Genomic DNA, 19758 nt, shown 5'->3' on the forward strand with positions numbered 1-19758 from the left:
TTCATACATAAGGCACACGGGATTATAAGGGGCACTGTCGACTTTCAGAAAAATCAAAGGATTGATTTTAAGTGTGCCGTATTTTCCAAACAACACGGTAACAACAACGGCCCGCTAGCATGCGCTACCAAAAATAGTGCTTTGTTGTGTATCTGACGGACGAAAGCTAAACCAGTTCCACCACTGAAGTTGCAGCATTTTTACAAACCAGTTCTGGTTCATCGTTTCATTCAACGATCCACTTTCACTCTTCTCATTCTGCGTCACTACCATGTGCGTATGCAAACAAAGACACTGCGGATAATCCCAGCCCTATTAGCAACGAACGTACAAACATACAGTGAGCAGAAAAACATCAACACCAGTGTTCACCAGAACACGATACTGGCTGCAGTAAGAAGATTGGAAGATTTTTGTGAATGGCATGTTCTGCAGGACAGAAGCATAAAAACAAGTTAAGCCAGACTCTGGCAAACACGCTCGCCACAGTCACAAAGGAACAGAACTGGTCAAAACATCTTAAGAAGTTCTCTGTAATCGCACGTCAAAACAAGGCTAGGGGAAAAAATTCAATTCAATTAGTAACACAAGCAACACACAAAAAAAAAAGAGTTTCAAGAGAAAGAACTGGGACAATGTGGGATTTTAATTCATGCCAGCTGGGAGGGAACTTTTCCTATTTTCCACTGTGCGAAGGTTTCATTTGGCTCAATGGTTGTTTTTCAAAGGGCAAACAGCCATCCTGCAACCAGAATAGACGTGTGAAGACGCGATGTTTTGGGTTCAGTAAAGACTACGATGCGTCACGTGTGACAGCGAACCTGTCACCGTCCTCGAGGTCACACAAAGGACATGCTGACCTTATTTTGTGGCTCAACAAAGACACACGAGCTGATTCCCACAGGCAGGATGACCAAAGCAATCATATTACCCTTTAATTTGTCACATTTGTTTTTTTTGCATTCATGGAGACACTCCACTGAGTCTATAAGCTGAAGATAAAAATAAAATCTTTTATTTGCCATTTGTTGTGCAGAGCTTTTGTTTCAGCGTCAAATAAATAGAAAAATATATAGAAATATAAAAGAAAGTGCACAGAGCTGAGAAACAAACTAAATGTCATTATCAAGTAATTATCGAGTATAGAACAGAAGTTAATAAACTACATGTCAATGACTGTGGTATGGGAAAATACTGCATGTTATTGAGATATACATTGCACACTGAAATGTGTGTTGCACTGTTTAAATATACTAGAAAAATGTGGGGATAAATACATTTCTGGCTCTAAGAAAGGCCTCTGAGCTTTTTCTTTTTCCATGTGGGCACCTGCTGCCCTCCAGCATGACGGAGGACTGATGCTTTTAGCAACGAGAGGCTGTAACAGATTCAAGAGTGCAAGTTTAAAGGTAAAGTGTGTTAAATCTGGCTGTTGAATGAACTCTTAAATGAACTCAAGGCTCGACCTGCAGTTTGACTTTACTTTAAACCTTGATTTTATTAACCAACGACATCTCTACGAATATTTTTAGTCACGCTCTGTTGGCTTTAACTTCAGACTGTATATAACCGAGGATGACAAGTCAAAAAAAGCAGAGCTCAAATATGGCAGAAATGGGCGCTGCCATCTTGCATTGGTGATAATGTATGATGCAATCGAGGCCCCGCCTCCTGCCCGGCACATGTGTGAACACACACACGATTCAACTCCCTCACAGCCCATATTAAAGGTGTGCTATTACCAAATGTGAGTGCAACGTTTCGTGCTTCACTTTTGTTGCATCAGATGTGATGCAAGTTATTTTTGAGAGATTTACAACAGAGTCAGAAACAGCAACGTCCCTGATGATGGAGACAGAGAATCGACTTAGTTAGTTTGCTTGTTTTAATCCATTTTAAATCATTGTTTTTGTTTTTAATGTCTCTGTAAAGCACTTTGAATCACCTTCTTGTTGAATTGTGCTAGACAAATAAACTTGCCTTGCCTTCTCTGATCCAAAGAGCCCAAAACTTATTTTGACCTTATAGACTGGGGTGTGGTTTAAGAGCATATGTGCAAAAAAGTTGGTTTGCAAAAATAATATTCAAATGTGCCTGTATTATATGCCAAGAACACATATTTGTGTGTTGATTGATTTTCAGAACAAATCTGTCCTGGTCTGATAAGGGAAGCTGATTCTTTCTAACGGCCAGCAGGGGGCGACTGCTGGTGTTGCAAAAACAGGTCTGATTATACAGAAGTGTGTGAAAGGTCTGATCAGTTTCAGGTCTTATTGAATAAGGTGCTATGAATATTTTGGAAATGATGGTCCCATCCGTAGCAAATTATGTAATAAAAACATTATAAAAGTGTGTCTGTTGTGTTAGTGAAAAGTAGCAACTATGGTTTAAATAAAAGTCCTATTTAAATGAAAACAAGAAGAAAAAAAGAAGTTTGTGTGGAAACAAAAGTTGCAGCTTTGTGAAAACACTCACTCCATCTGAAGCTAAAGGGAGAAGTGAGTTTATCACCACCACGACAAACACACATTAAAGATGTAAACATTCAGCACTTTGACAAAAACTGCACTTCAAGCCTTTAAAGTTTATAGGAAACGCCTTGCTCAGCTTTTGTCATCCAGGCGGTTTTGTAGCAGTTGACCGAGCACACTTCTCCTTAATCAAAACAGGAAACTGCTAAGAGTCGCGAGTGTTGCACAAACGGCGGAGTCTTTCATTTCAATTTCCCGCAAAAGAGAAAGCGAGTAAAGCCACCGAGAGCGCATGGGAGCTCAAATATGCAGAGCTCATAGTTTGAGGACTAGATCTAAATATAAGTTATGAATAAAATCTCTCATTAAAATATATTTAATTCTCCTATAAAACCAATAACGACGCTTGGTTTTCCGTCTCCCTGCAAACTGCCAAGAGCAATAATTCTATTTCGCAATCCTCACCACCGCAGCCAGGCTAAAACATAAATTACTTTGACAAATATTTTTCCAAAAACCTCAGTAGCCATATGTAGAGCTGAGCTCCGGTGGCAGGGCAGGAGCATGACTTAATCGCTGATGGAGATTCCAACAGGGAGCTGAAACCCAGAGGACTTGGATGGACTAAGAATACACAGTGATCTCTCAGACCTCTTTGGGGTGAACACTGCAGTGCAAGCCTTGCAGCTTCCAACGCATAAAGCGCAGATGATACAGCCTTCTGTCGACACCTCTTTTCATATATGATATGTGATCAGACGACCGTACTCTGTACTAATCTTTTCTCTCTGCAGTCAAGTCGTCCTATTAAAAGCCCGGCTTGGTAACATGACCCACGTGGAGCCATCATTTCACTCACTCTAGTTATTCCAGCAGGCAGCTGTTGTATGTTCCTCCTCAGCTTGATTCCCCAAATCCGAAGCCCCCTCTTCCCACCTTGTCCCCACAGCCCCATGAGCTGGCGCGCTGCGGGGTCGGCTTATTTTGTAAAGACAAACACTTAGGAGCTGATCTGTCGAGCGACAGGCGGACATGATTTGGCAAACAAAAGCGAGCGGCGGTAGCTCAGAGCCAGTTTAACAGACTCGTGTTGGGATTGTAAGTGACATTTACGCTGCCCTCTGGGATTGGTTGCGATCGAGGCGCTCGATACGAGGTTTCTCGTGCTAGCCCGGCCTTATTCTTGATTTGATGCGGGAACCATTTGACCCTGCTTTTCAGAGCGTTACGTAGCACGTGGAAAGTTTGAACCCGTGTGGCCTCATCCTCCCTTATTGTGTGAAACCCTGATTGAAAATGACACACCAGCTGGTCACCACACTCGCACACGGGGAGATTATCATTGCTCCGACTCTGCCGCACACTCACTCGTTCCCTTCGTGCCTCTCAAAGTGGGCCTACCAGTAGCTCACACACACACAGTCCAGTTTTAGCTACCTATGTGATCGTATCTCCTTGTCTACAGCTTCTGTCAGAGCTCATAAAGAGAGAAGGAACCGGGCCAGAGTAAACACGGCACGGTTTAAGAGAGAGGCCAACCTTCAGCTTTGATGAAGAGGTGAGAACAACAACAAGTATCACTTTACTCATGCGGCTCAATAAACATGGAAAAATCTGTCTTGGTGGTGCACGAGGCGCATAACAAATGTGCAAATGATTAGAAGCATTTTAAGGGGTTCAGTTACGGGGCAAAGGTGAAAAAATAGTTTGGGAAATATGACTGTTCTCCTTCCTGCCAAGAGCTGGATGAGAAGACGGACGCCAAGGCACTAATGTCCACACGATAAATATGAAGCAGCAGCCAGCGGGGGTTAGCTGCAGCGGTTCATTCATGTGGAGGAGTTTCTGTGTTTCATACAAAAAAATATCCCATTGACGCAAGCTCGTCAGAATAAAAGAAAAGAAGAGAAGAAGAACGAGAGCACGTCGAAGCAGCAAGCGACAACATATCCCAGAGTCATGTCGGCCAATCGACACCACAAACTGCTTTTCTCTGCGTCGACTAGGGCTGCCACGATTAGTCGACTAGTCACGATTACGTCGACTATTAAAATCGTCGACGACTGATTTAATAGTCGACGCGTCGTTTGAAGCTTTGTAAGATCACAAAAGACGCAGGAATAAGTAGTAGGATTTAAGAGTGTAATAACGGACTGAAACAGAAGATGGCAGCACTGCATGTACAAGGATGCCAGCTGCCGTTAAACCCCGAAGAAGAAGAAGCTGTGTCCCAGAATTTATAGCGCGGCCCAGCTCAGTTGCTAACAATGGCGGCAGCTAGTTAGTTTTAATATTACTCTTATTATTCTTTCTGGGTCACAAAATAAACGTTTAACATATTTTCAGGCAAGAATGTAGCTGTGTAAACCTCAAATATCTGCTCAGTTTATCAAGACACCACATATTTTCAAAAGCGCTCCGACGTTTTCGGAGACGTCTGTTAGCCACTAGCTCGATAGCTAGCCGGGGGCTAGGCTAACTAGAGCCGTGAGAACACCGGACTCCGGCAAATCGTTTTCAAACCCACCGCCATCTTTCGCTACTCAGGTTAAACATATATAAGTCACTTAGATAACTTAAAATTGTTATTGTTTGGCTTTTTTCAGTATTTTATTTGTTCCTGAGTAAATCGGTTTGGCTGAGATTAAAGTTATAGTTTTTACACAGCTGAATAAACGTCAAGCAGATTAAACTCCATCGAAACAATCTGCAAATGTCATTAAAATTTAATAAACTATCATCTTGTCTTTATTTTTTGTTAGCACATACCTTAAACACTTAAAGCTGTAAGCTAATGGTAGTTATATAAGAGCAGATGCTGCTGGTGCAATAAGCTGTACGTTTTATGTCCAATGGATGATGATCTGATTAGTCGACTAATCGCAAAAATAATCAGTGACTAGTCGACTATCAAAATAATCGTTTGTGGCAGCCCTAGCGTCGACACAACAATCTGAGGTTATTAATATTTCACACAGGAAGAGTTTTTCTTAAAGGTTTGCTGCAGTTTTCCTGTTTCAAGAAACTGCATCAGTGGGAGTTTAGATTCAGTTTAAACGATGTAAACACGATCATTTTACGCAGTAACTATTTTGTGTGATGTATGAAAATTATCGAATCTATTATCTGTACCATTAGTGATTTTTTTCACCTCTGACAGCGACTGATCTGCTTCTCTTTTTTTACCCTCCTTTCATTGTAGCACCATCAAGGTCATTTCGTTGTACTTTGAATGAACGGATGAGTGAATGAATGCCTCACTGACATACAGTAATCACACATTTCTGCACCTACTCTGGGAAGCTAAACACAAAGAAATGCTTCTCAGGCGAGAAGCCGTTTAGTACCATTTGACTGTGTTTGAATTTAAAGTGTCACTGTCAATATATGGCAAACAGAGCAAGCCCCGCCCCCCAGTAAATGAAAAAATATAACAGGCTGAAAACCTTGAATCCCAATGAATGAATGAAGCTTCATGTTTTCCGGATGTGCCCGTCTCTTGAGCTTTGAGGATGCTTTCTGCCTTTTTGAACCCATAAAATGCCAATTCTTATAAAATTTCCTAGAAACGTCTCTGTCGACACGAGCATTTGTGTATTTTATCGCAATATATATTGTTATCGCTGAGTTTACAGCTAATAAAACATGTTTGCATGTTTGTGCATTGAATTGGAGTTCACTGCCTCTCCCGAGTATTTATGCGACTGCTGCATATTGTGGGCGGATTTGCTCCTTTTTCCTTTTAAAAGCATCACGTTCGTGTCAGTCATTGTTCCACTTCATCAGCGTTGCCTTTTTGGCGCCGCAGTTCGCCAGAGTTTGGAATAATAGGCGTAATTATTCGAGTGCCATCTTTTCTCTGACATTATAAGTCATTTTGCTTTTTCCTAATTCACCTGCAATTAGGGCCGCGTTGGAGCTCTTTGTTTGTTCCTCATTGTGATGAAAGCACAATGCATTTTAAATATACTGTACATGCAGTTGCATTATGAAGGCCTGGTTTGCTGCAGCTGTAGGAGCTGATGTAACACTCGGCACAGACGCACAACACCAGAAGCCTTGAGGAAGAAAAAGAGGGATTAGATGAAGAAGACTTTTTTTTATGTCAGAGGCATGTATGCAATCGCTTCCTCTTTTAGCCCCCAACCCCCATCTAACACTCGCACTGTGCTCTATCTACATGACAGAGGACTTCCCCTGAGGTGACCTCTGCAGCAAACTCATCACTAATGCGTTCTGACAATCAGCTCCAAGAAAGTGCTAACGGAGCAATGTAATGGTTAAAACCACCCCGGCTCTCATTCATACCTCAGCACTTTAACCTCAGCGCTCTAACCTGGCTGACTCTGTCTGCTTTCGTGAGGACAAACAGAAGATGACATCGGACAGGCCGTGGCTGTGTGGGCTTGTGAGCCACAGATAAGTTCGGGCGCTCTCATTGGTTTAAAAAGTCTTTGTGGGAGGGGCTTAATGATGAGAAAAATTGAGGTTGACCAGAAAATATGTTGAAAAAAACGTCTGAAACTTGTGACTTGGAAGGATAAACGGAAGAAGATTGTATTTAAAAGAAAATGACAAACTTCCGATAAACTGTATAACAAAAGTGATCAGAGCCACAGACTGTATGTAAAAAAAAAAGTCATCGCAACATCACTCTGATGGTCACCTGCCTCCATTATTTGAGTCAGAAGTGTTTTTCTTCATTTTTAAACACTTTAGGATACAACACAATTAGGGCTGCCACAAACAATTATTTTGATAGTCGACTAGTCACCGATTATTTTTGCGATTAGTCGACTAATCAGATCATCATCCATTGGAAGTACAACATACAGCTTATTGCACCAGCAGCATCTGCTCTTATATAACTATCATTAGCTTACAGCTTTAAGTGTTTAAGGTATGTGCTAACTAAAAATAAAGACAAGATGATAGTTTATTAAATTTTAATGAAATTTGCAGATTGTTTCGGTGAAGTTTAATAAACTCCTTGCTATCTAAAATATAACAGGACACCAGAGTAAATTCTCGAGCATCTCACACTTCTGATAATCAGCTGTCTGCTTGACGTTTATTCAGCTGTGTAAAAACTATAACTTTAATCTCAGCCAAACCGATTTACTCAGGAACAAATAAAATACTGAAAAAAGCCAAACAATAACATTTTTAAGTTATCTAAGTGACTTATATATCATGTTTAACCTGAGTAGCGAAAGACGGCGGTGGGTTTGAAAACGATTTACCAGGAGTTAGCCTAGCCCCCGGCTAGCTAACGAGCTAGTGGCTAACAGATGTCTCCGAAAACGTCGGAGCGCTTTTGAAAATATGTGGTGTCTTGATAAACTGAGCAGATATTTGAGGTTTACACAGCTACATTCTTGCCCGAAAATATGTTAAACGTTTATTTTGTGACCCAGAAAGAATAATAAGAGTAATATTAAAACTAACTAGCTGCCGCCATTGTTGGAAACTGAGCTGGGCTGCGCTATGAATTCTGGGACACAGCTTCTTCTTCTTCGGGGTTTAACGGCAGCTGGCATCCTTGTACGTGCAGTGCTGCCATCTTCTGTTTCAGTCCGTTATTACACTCTTAAATCCTACTACTTATTCCTGCGTCTTTTGTGATCTTACAAAGCTTCAAACGAAGCGTCGACTATTAAATCCGTCGTCGACAATTTTAATAGTCGACGTAATCGTGACTAGTCGACTAATCGTGGCAGCCCTAAACACAATGCAATGATATTCAATAGACTTATCTAACATATGCAATCCCGATATCTGAGGAGGGGAAAAATACCTTTGTTGTAGTGTTGTTATTTATTAGTCAAATCCAGTAAAACAGGCAGGAGATCCTGTTCATGCATGTTTAATGAAAAATACTCACATTTGGTACTAGTGCATGATATATTATAGTCCAACCCCAAACTTTTACACATATTTATTTTGTAATAATGGAGTTTTAACTGTTAATGCTGTACAAACTAAACTCTGTTAAAGTTTTTTCAATTTCTCAAGTGTGCAGCTGTAAATGCTTTCATACACTTGAGGATAAAAGCTGCAGCACTTAAACACTAGAGAATGATTTATTCATGCTTTCTAAAACTACACTTTAAGTTTAAGATTTTTAACTAGTAATAACTAATCTTTAAGATCTTTGGTGCAGGATTTTTTGTGTAAGAATAGATAAGATGAGGAAATCTGGTGCATTGCACAAAAAAATGAACGGAAAGGGAAGCATGAACACACACAAACAGGTCATTTTGTTGTCATGCAATCGAGGAAAGTTTCAATCTGGAGCACATTTCACTTTTTGTGCAACACAAACGATTCTTGTAGAAGAATTACAGCAGTGGGAAGTAATGAAATCACCACCACACAGTCTTTTCCCTCTGTTGTTATTTCTCTGCTTCTCTTTGACCTCTTCCCTTTACACTCTGTGGTGATGCAGGGAGCAAATGAGGCACAGACTTGCTACCCAGCTGCAGTGTTGACCCTCTGGGTAAGACAGGAAGGTCTCTGGCCTGTTACCCACATGCAGCACTACCAGGTTCGTGCCAAGCACAGAGCCGGGGGCGGGCCACGCTGACGTGCTGCCATTCACCCACTGGGACCAATCTTCAGCTTCTACGCTCACCCTGGTTTGACTGTTGAAGCCACCTACGTCACTCGAACTCGGGTGCTATATTTAACCACGCGTCTTTCCTAGGGCAGATCAGTCTGTGGGCCTTTTTTGACATTTGCAGCAACATCAGTTAAAGTTGTGCAGTCTCTAATATAATAAAGTGACTTTTATCTTTTGCAAATTAAGATATAAAAATGTGAAAAGGCCACTTCCAGGATTCAAATTCTGCTCTTTATTTTAAGTGAGAACGCGGGCAGCTGAAATCCATAAATCCATCCATCTCTGCTGCACTGACCTGTCTACAAACCAACAAACAGCAATGAGATACCAGCACAGGGCGGGATGAGATGTGGAAGCTGACATCTTTGATATGCATCACACACAGCTGTTATCACAACTAAGCTAAGAAGGACATGTCATCAGTCTTAGGCCATGATTCAGCAGGTATCACCGTTGTGCAGGCACAGGAAAAACGTGCAGACTACATGCATCATACTTGACGCCTAACCTGTGTGTAACCTTTGCCTGATACACAGTTAAGACTGCAGTTAACTGATAAAACTGCTGAAATTACAGTGTCCGTGCGCCTCAGGCGAACCACACAGAAACTCATCGGGAAAGAGAGAAGCCGGGAGGAAGGTTAGATGAACTCTGAACAAAGAAACTCAAGTCAGGAAGTAAAAACACAGCAAGTCATGAAGAAGAAGAAAAAGAAGCCTTCAAAATAAAACAGGAAGTAAATGAAAGACAAAAATAAAGACAAAAGGAAACAAAGGAACAAAAGCTAGAATAACAACAAAGGAAAAACTAAACTCATGACAGATACCAGGACGTGGGACAGAGGGAAGTGCACTTGTGCCCCTATAATGCATACTGTGCAGCCAAACACACAGGCTGTGTCCCAAGTCAGGGTCTGCAGCCTTAAAGTACGCAGCCTCAACGATCCTCAAGGGCCGCGTACTTAAAGACCGCTAAGGCCGGAAGTGCGAGGCTTGTGAAATGGGACGGTCTTGCCTCCGTTGCGCTGCCCAGGTTGCCTAGCAACCATGATACTAACAGCTGGAAACGTTTCATACAGCTTTGTTTGACAGAAATGAAGGAGAAAATCTTTTGTTCATTTGTTTGTTTGTTTCTACATGAGCTTTGATCATTCTCTGTAAGATTAAGCTCAGCTATTGAACGGCGTATATTTTAAAGTAAAGGCTTTAAAACCAAGTTAGTACAAACGTCACTAATGTCACATGACTTTACCGACATGTGGCCAACAGGAATGTTTTAATGTTCTTCGTTATTAAACATTTGCACATAAATAAGTGACATAATATTCAGTACTTAAAGTTTACTCTTCGGGCGCCCCTCATCCCCCGTTTTTTTTTTTTTCGGCAAAATTATCCACACCCACCGGCGCGCTATGCATTCTGGGATATGTTGGGCCACGAAGTCTACACCGCCACGTCCTTAAAATTCAGGGAAATGAAGGACGCATTTGAGGGCCGCATTTCGAGCAGCCTTCGAATTGGGACAGCCTTCGTCACGTCGCTGTGACGTAATCGGCCTTAAAATGCGGCCTTTAAGGCTGCAGACCCTGAATTGGGATACAGCCAAAGATATGCTTATGGTACACACGTCAGGGAGCTTATTTCCTACTTCCAGCATGAAGAGAACGAATGCAGAATCACACCAGCGGGAGAGCCTCGTTCACGTACAGCGATGAATGATTTAGCCTGGTGACCATGAGTTTATCGTATAAGCTGAAGAGCTAAAAAACAGAATTCACTCATAATACGTGCCTGGATCTTTTTACTCCCCCCCCCCCCCCCCCCCCCCCTTTGTTTTGGTTGCATTGTCTGCAGGTCTGCCAACACGTTCTCTTATTGATTCAATGCATCGTGGTCACCTTGATCCCTCTGACCAGCACCGATACCTGAGGCCATCCTCCATCAGCACAACTGTAGCAGTGGCCAGAACAGCTGACGAATTCAAATATCTAGCGCCGGCTAGAGAATTGGCTGTGTTAAAGGTTCCTACAGGTACATAACAAACACTAAAACCAGCTGATACACGACTCAATACAACACAGTGGGCGACGGCGGTGCAGCGTGGGCCGCCACAGCCATCGTACGAACACAGGTAAGAACATTTGCTCTTTGTTTTCGCCCGTTGGAACCCGCCCAGCACATCCTTTCATCTTTCATCCATCTCTTTATAAAATCACTCTTGAACAAGCTCAAGAAGGCAGCATCGGTTTCTATGGCAACACATAAGTGCCCAAAATTGCCCCTTTCACTCTGGGATTTCTCTGACACTTTGACAGCTGGCTGGTGTTTTTGATTATCTAAAAACATATTAGGAGGCCGGACGCGCGTCTGCGCGTGCGTTTCGTACGAGGCCTATTCTGAAGCACGTCGGCTGTCAGCAGATAAACCCAGTTATTAGGCCCGAGTCCGCTCGTGTCGCACTCCACATCAGATGAACTGCTACACACAGAAATTAGTCAACTGGCGTGCCACCTCCGTACCCCTCCAGGCAAGCATCTGCCAGCACATTTCTGATTAACAGTTAGAGATCAGGGAGGACTAAAACTGCAATAAAAATAGGCTAAAAGGGAGGGCGGGGCCATAAAAGATCATGCTACTCGCTCCTCTCTTTGTTTGTGTTAAAGACCAGTCTCTCACGGGCCAACAAAAGCTCTGATGACAGAAAGGCAAACAAACAGCACTGTCAGGGGACACAGATGAAGACTGAAGTGATGTCTATCCAGCGCTGGTACCCCACTCACCAGTCATTCTGATAGAACTGCGAGTTCTTCTTGGAAGAGAGTGAAGTTTGACGTCCCTCCCATTGTCACGCTGACAATGGGGGTGAGGTCACATAAGAGCGGGAGGAAACAGCTGGAAAACACTGGAAGTAATGCAGTAAGAAGGGTATGAGGGAAAGGGGAGCTAACACAGAGAGCTGTATGAAAAAAAAGAGCTTCTCTACACTAAAAGTGACTCATTCACACAGATTGGAACCTGTGAAATGACTGGTTGGGACAAACAACCACAAAAACACCTTATCAGGGGGTGAGACACAAGGGGCAATCAGGTGGAAAACCCCCTCACCCACGATGGCAGGCTCACTTCGCGGCAGTGGGCTGGGGTTTCTGTCAAACGTGAAAGTTGAATCTAACATTTGTCAGAGAGGCGAGAGGTAATGGTGTCTACTAGTTGTTTGATTTACGAGACTTTCAAGATGTCACCGGAATAAAACTCCCGACATCTCGACCGTAGGCTCTGGGAGGCGTTGGAGCGAGGCGGCGTTCAAAGGAAGCAAACAGGTGCCGTTTACCTAAATGATGTTTCTCTTCACCAAGGTACAATACCCACAACGCATGTGTGCAGGCGTGTCCCGTGACAAGGCCTGTCTTTGTGTTTAGAAAGGCAGCCCCCGACAATAGAGAGAGGGGAACTCCCTCTGAGTAAACTGAGGTTAGAAACACGAAACCTGCAGCAGGCAATTTCCATCAGCCGCGACCATCCTGTGATTGGCATCAAACAGGCACAGTGATTTACATATACATAGGTACTATACAAGAACACAGTCTGAGGGCAGCTCATGAAACAGTCATGATATCTAATGTTTCATGTCGTTTGTCCATCTACACAAAGTGAATCCAGTTTTAAATGGTGAAAAAGTCAGCATCGGCAGGCTGGAGGATTTTGTGTTGCAGCAGCAAGAACACGATACCAGGATTTCCAACTAAGACATAATGCAAAAATACTAAAGTACATTTATGATACAACTGGGTAGGGCTGCTCGATTATGGCAAAAATGATAATCACGATTATTTTCACTGAAATTGAGATCTCGATTATTTGACCATATTTATTTAACAATAACAATAAATTGAATAATGACTTTAAAAAATAATATAAAATAGTGCAAATACTGATAACAGTGCAAATGTTTGCAATATAAAACATAAATGAAAAATGTAAACATCTATGTTTAGTGAACTTTGCAGTGTTGCTCTGTGGTGCAGCTACGACACTGTAGCAAAGTTTACACACTGTGTCTACTTGATCCACGTCTGACTCGTGAACCCATAATGTTTCCACACCACTGAAGTTTTTTTTACCTCTTTTCAACCAACAGCAGTCACTCTCCTCTCTAAATAATTTCTGCTTAGCTTTCCGAGCTTCCCTCGGGTCCTCTTAATCAGCGGTCCCCAACCCCCGGGCCTCGGACCGGTACCGGTCCGTGAGTCGTTTGGTACCGGGCCGCGAGAGTTGAGGCTCAGGTGTGAAATGTATCGTTTTCAGGGTTTTTATCGGTTTTCAGCGTTATTTTGTTATCGTTTACTCGGTTTTCCTGGGTCTTTTCACGTGTGTTATTAAAAAAATTTATTTTTTTCGGTACCGGTACTAGTTTTATTTTGTTGTATTTATCCGCGACACCTTAAAGGCCGGTCCATGAAAATATTGTCGGGCATAAACCGGTCCGTGGCGCAAACAAGGTTGGGGACCGCTGCTCTTAATTGTTGTGACACGTGTTCGAAATGCAGAGAGGTGCGCTCGATTTGCCACACGGGGCAGCGCGAGAGTAAAGCACGAGGGAGGGGCTAATAATCGGCTCAGTCATTTTTAATGATCGTTGAAAGCCCAGATCGTAATCGTGATTAAAATTCGATTAATTGAGCAGCCCTACAACTGGGTGAAAAAAACGAAACTATTGAGAGGACTTCTTTATATAGATTAGAACAATACAATACAACGTCATTAATAACGGAGAATAATAAAGTTCTGTCAGACTCAAAATCAAGCTCTTTATGAGGACTGAGAGGACATGAGAGTAGGAAATTACAACATATATATATAATGCAACAATTCTGTTTAGCCTTCATAAGAAAACTCTACAGTTGAAGAAATAAGCGTACACCCTAAAAGTTAAAAACTACTGCTAATCCATTATCTAGGAAAATAAAACAGTGAATATGTCACAGCGAGGAGGAGCGGCTTTCCGAGAAAAAGCAAAGCAATTAATCATCTCATTATGATCCAACGTTTGGATGAAAAGCTCAGGTTCTGGCACTCGTGTGGTGTTACTTTGACACATACAATCATCTTTTGCACTGTTATAGACCAATGACAAGCACCTACAGCAACAGCACGCCCTGAAAAACGTGCGCATTTTGTCTTCTGAGGATAAGACACCACGCCACTGTGGCAAAAATGTTTGGGAACAGCTCAAGACAAAAAAAAGATCCCAACATGCTTCTCAAATTCAAACACAATTTGATCAAAGTTTCACCGGTTAACGCAAAGAAACTAAACCTCGTGAATGTTACATAGCGGCAACTCGCAAAGAATTATTCTTAATATTTAAACCATCAATACAATCAATACAATCCAGTATGACTGTGTAAATGCCGGCAAAGCCACTTTACTTTGCGCTTTTATTTTGAAGAGTACCTTAGCACTTCCTCTTTTATTGTGTCAGACTTCCTGTTCTGTTCTCAGCGAAACGACACAAACACGTTGCTTCAGAGTGAGTAAAAACGTTTATTTTTTGAAAATACTCGTGCAAACTATGTATTTTATTTATCTGTCACATGCTATAACTTTGAAAGTTTACTCAATGTGGTTGAATTCGTTTTTTATTGTATATGCATGTCATTTGTTTGTGGTGTGGAAAGACTGGCTAAGAGATGTGCATGGTGGAGGTTGGCTAGCTGGTTCAGCATGATTAGCACCCTTGGAAGCAGAAAGAGGTTGGTTTATTGATGCAAATGATTGTTTATGTATTTAAGAGACAGAAAGGTTGTCGTTAATTCATTTTATTAAATGCTGTAACATAAATAGTTTAAAAACTATTGATTTATGTCAATGTCACTATTTGAGTTAATCAAAATAATTTTCTATAGTAAAATGTGAACATTTCTGCACTTTCTACTTGAATGTTTAATGGTATTTGTTTGTACATCTTTATAGTTTTCACGGTGCCATATTGTCGGTGGTTTAAAGAGGAGAGAATAAAGTTGCATCAGTCGAAGCTCTCTGCGTCACGAGTGGTAATTCCAAGTGGGCAGCTACAGACTGTATTCCACTGATGAGGACTTGTCACCTACTGCTTGGACCTATTCTGCCTGTATAAAGGCAACCTACGTGTTATTAGACAGGTGGTTTTAATCTTGTGGCCAACTAATCTATTCCTGGCCTCAGAGCTCTTTATTCATCGGAAATATAAGTTTAAAAATCACATCTGACACACTGTTGGAGTCTTCAATCAGTTTCTTCGACAGCATGAACACAGGAGGTGTAGATTACTTTATATGCCGTGCTGTAAATAGTAGGGGTGCAACGATACACAAAATTCACAGTTCAGTTCGATACTTTGGTGTCACGGTTCGATATTTTTTCGATACAAAAAAAATGTTCATGCCTTTTTAATTTGTCATTTATTAAAATTATAAATATATATTTTAACTCAAAACTACAGGTTTTAAATTTAATGTTGCTGAAACAACAAAGTAATAAAAAATAAATCTATCTGATTAAGAAATCACTCATCTTTGGAAAAGAGAGTTTATTACAGAGAAATGTCTCTTTCCAAAATAAAAGCTCTACTATACGCTTCTTCTGGGCTATATTCTCAGCAGCATATTAAACATATCAGGTCCCCATAAGGAGAATCATGTGCTAACGGCTGTCTAAATGACTCGGGTAAAGTTTGTAGCATGCGTGCTTGTTGTTTTTGTCTGCTTCCACTTGTCTTTGCACGAGGATGATGTCGGAGTAAATGTGCAGTCATATTCGTTGTGTTCCCACTAGTGCTGTCAGCGTTAATCTCGTTGAAATGACGTTAACGCCACAACACGGCAAATCTCTGTTAACGAGCTACCGCGGATTGCCCCGTGCGTGGGGCTGGACGGCCAACACGTTAACGAGCTAACTGCGCTAACGCACTAGTTCCCACCAATGTAATTGAGCATAGCGTGGCACATCCGACATACTGTTTTACTTTAGTCCATGACGCGCTTACCTTCAGGGTCATACGTCACATGAAAACCAAAATAGTTCCAAACACCAGATCTGAATGAGGGTGGGGGAGGTTCAATTTGCCATGTTGCAACGAGTTTAGCTTCTGTCTCGCTAGCTTGCCCTGCGCTCAGTGAATCTGCGTTCGACTACTCCGCCTAGGCTGCACTGTCGAGTGCAGATCCACTGAGCGCTCAACACAGACAGCACCGTCAGAAGGAAAGTTGATAAAATAAATTAAAAATTTTGTATCGTTCGATACATATGCGTACCGAACCGAAAGCACTGTATCGAACGGTTCAATATCGATACGAGTATCGTTGCACCCCTAGTAAATAGTCACTGCGTCTTCCTTTTAAAGTAATCAGGGGCCCTTTTTAAAAGTGAAACAAAATATTTATGACGACTGACAAACACGAACCAGCTCAAAGATGTGCAGGTTGGGCTGTGGTTGATCCGTATCAAACGGTGCTCGAGAAACAGCCTTGATGTCGCACACGTTTAGATGAAACATCATGCAAAAGCTACTGCGTCAAACAAACCATCACAGACACTGTTTAGCCGCCGTTCCACTCATGAACCCGCCTCCTTCTCGTCAAAGCATCTGAAGATAAATTCACATCATAAACCTTGTTGACACGGCGTCTGCTTCTCACTTTCACAGTGTCAGAGTGAGGCAGCCACCACCTGAGTAAAGAATCACACCTCTGGTTTGTCACCGCACAGATCATGCCGGCCCCCTCCTCTTCACATACAGGTCAGCTGTGCTTACTAGCGCTTTATGCTGGAAGTTTCTTTCCATTGAGTTACTGAAAAGGTGACAGATTGCCTTAAAGTGTGCAAAATACCCCAATATGCTGTGAAGGTTAAGCAAATGCATAACAAACCCAGCAGAGTGCAAACCTCTCGAAATGATAACAAAAAGGAGGCTTAGAGGGAGCAGAGATATTTCTAAGTGAGAATTTAAAAGGGTGGGTAATAAATGACAACTCAAAACATAATACACAACAGCAGTGGGATTTGGAGCAGCCTCTGATTAGTCATTTAGATGTCTACTAAACATTTTATTGTCTGTTGGCTTCACAGGCCCAATAACCTAAGCTTATCAAACACAGCTTTCAGGATGAGCCAGCATCCTTTACTGCGGTCTATAAATCCAAGTATTTCTAACAATAAACCGACTGATAGATATTTAACAAGTGAGAGCAGCGAGTTCATATCGCCACTCTGTGCACCCCGGCTGTTCGACGTGCCAGCTCAGAAACCTGAGGCGGAGAAACGCCATTTCCCCTGCGCGTTTTCCTGCCGCTGAACATACTTGGAAGGATAAGAGCTCGTTAATGCAGAGGTGAGATGAATGGCGGCACTGTGTACGCGTGTGCACGAGCAGGAGAGAGGGCCGGCGAGGCCCCGCGACCGGCTCAGTACAGCACAAAGGCGGGCTCAGTGCTGCAGCTGTGGCAAAAATGGATCCAGCAGACATCCAGCTGTGGTTCCCAACCTTTTCATCTAATGCACCTCCACAGTCAGCTTCATCATCCATGCCTCCGATGCTCCACTGTACTCGTTTAAACTCGTTTTATACCAGATCTGGACTACTATGATCCAGATCTGCATGTCAGTCATTCATTGAGTTCCTGTTTCTCTTTATTCTTTATTATTCTGGTTGCTTCCGTACGTTTTTTGCCGCTTAACTACTCCCTCAGTTTTCATGCTATTTGCACCGTTCAAACTTTGAAAAATTCTGCTCTTTCTGCTAATTATTGCTATGACTTTTGGTGCTCATAACTTGTATACTTTTTGAGATATGGAATTTTTTATGCAATATTTTTTGCCCATTTCTGCCACATTATCAGTGGGGTCACTAGTTTTCCTTGCCCGGTTGAGCTGTGTTTTAGCTCAGTGAGATGAGCAGCCGTTCTCAGACTGGGAGGCCCGGGTTCAAATCCTGCTTATGGCAACATTTCTTTCAGTTACCAATTCAACTTATTTAACTCTTTTCAACACAAATTTCAGCTTTTTCTGCTGTTTTCAGAAAAAACTGAGAATTTTCAGAATTTTTACCTCTTTTCAGCACAAATCTCAGCTGTTTTCAGAAAAAAAAACTCTTTTGATCAGAAATTCTGCTCATTCATCTCTTTTCTGCAAAGTTTTCAGCCTTTTCACCTCTTATCGGCACAATTCTCAGCAGCTTCTGCTCATTTCAGCACAATTGTCAGTCTCTCCACCTATTCTTGAGACCAGAAGGGCCAGGTTCGAATCCTGCTCATGGCAACATTTCATTTCACCACTTTTCAGCAAAAATTTCTCCGTCTTTAACCCTTTCAGTAGAATTTTTTGCTTTTCACCACTTTTCAGCAAAAAAATTCTGTTTCTTCACCTGTTTTCAGCAGAATTTTCAGTTTCTTCAATGCCTTACAACTTTTTGCAACTTTTTCAGCTTTTTTCAGCAGGCAACTGCAGCGTTAAGGCATCCACACAGCATTTTCTCAGGAAATGCAAATTTTTCTAGTTCTACCTGCTACTCTATTAAACAGTGATGTCATTCATTTTTATTTAACCATCACATTTAGCTGCTTTGCACTGCTTGCAAACAGTTTAACCATTTGTCATATTTTTATCAACCTATTGTAACTAACATAATAAAGTTAATTAACCAATTTAACCAACTAGAAGGGTTCACAATCAAAAGTTGCTTCAAGGCACTTTTTATTTGTAAGGTAAAGACAATAAAAAAGAGGAAACTGCAAGGATTAAACAACACCTTATAAGCGAGTACCTGGTGACGGTGGGAAGGAAAATCCCATTTAAAAGGAAGAAAGTTAGCGAAAAAAGATACACTGTGATTTTATAATAGCAATAGTTATAAGCTATCATAAAAAGATTAGCTGTAATAGCTATATAATGTTCATCTTACAGTTATAATAATCACCTACAATGCAACCTAATTTTACATATTTTTAGCAACTTCCACAAAAAGTCCAATCACACAGCAATTTAAAATATTGACTCGTTAAGTTTATCTAACAATTTCATTCTAGAATACGTGACGAAGCTGAGCTTGATGGGGGGATGTGTGTTACAGAGTGGGACAGCGTTGAAGCATCAAACCAATGAGGATGTGTTGTCAGAGGAAAACTGACTGCTGCGCGAGCGTGCTCATGAGCACGTTTACTCTACTGACCTGTTCCTGTTGTGTCGGTTCAGACGAAGCTGATAAGGAAAAGAGCAAAAAGAGTTTTTTTACTGGCTCCTGAAAGCGGTGGATGATGAAACAGAACTTTTTGAGTTATCTAAACAGTAACAGCAAAGCTCGGCTATGGTGGTATCAACCACGTTGCTGTCCAGACACAAACCAGCTCAATTTAACTAAGATGCAGTCAATAAAAACGATGATGTTTAAAAGAGGATGTTCTGCAGAGTTCAGAAATAAAATAAAGAGAATCTATTTTTACACCGAAACAATGTGTTATGTGAAACCAATCGTGAATACGAGGCTCTCTAAAGGCACGCTCTGCTTACATAAGCCTTTAAAAAAGACTCAAACCCATCTATTCAGTACATATTTTGTATGAAAATCTGGGCATGAAATGGTTTACATATGGATTACAGCCATCATTTAAAGCTATAGCAATACCCTATTTAA

General features: G+C 41.6%; 1 protein-coding gene and 1 long non-coding RNA gene across 5 annotated transcripts in view; one reads left to right on the top strand and one right to left on the bottom strand.

Annotated features, from left to right (window-relative positions):
• The window catches only part of kcnq5b (potassium voltage-gated channel, KQT-like subfamily, member 5b), a 165554-nt gene that overhangs the window by 136389 nt on the left and 9407 nt on the right, over positions 1-19758 (bottom strand). The window lies entirely within an intron of this gene.
• Positions 14476-18129, top strand: LOC146516160 (uncharacterized). Its single transcript, XR_014874443.1, has 2 exons — positions 14476-14845; positions 15066-18129. It is a non-coding gene; the product is annotated as an uncharacterized LOC146516160 (long non-coding RNA).

Source organism: Neolamprologus multifasciatus, chromosome 6 (assembly GCF_963576455.1).
Source record: "Neolamprologus multifasciatus chromosome 6, fNeoMul1.2, whole genome shotgun sequence".
Classification (NCBI taxonomy): domain Eukaryota; kingdom Metazoa; phylum Chordata; class Actinopteri; order Cichliformes; family Cichlidae; genus Neolamprologus; species Neolamprologus multifasciatus.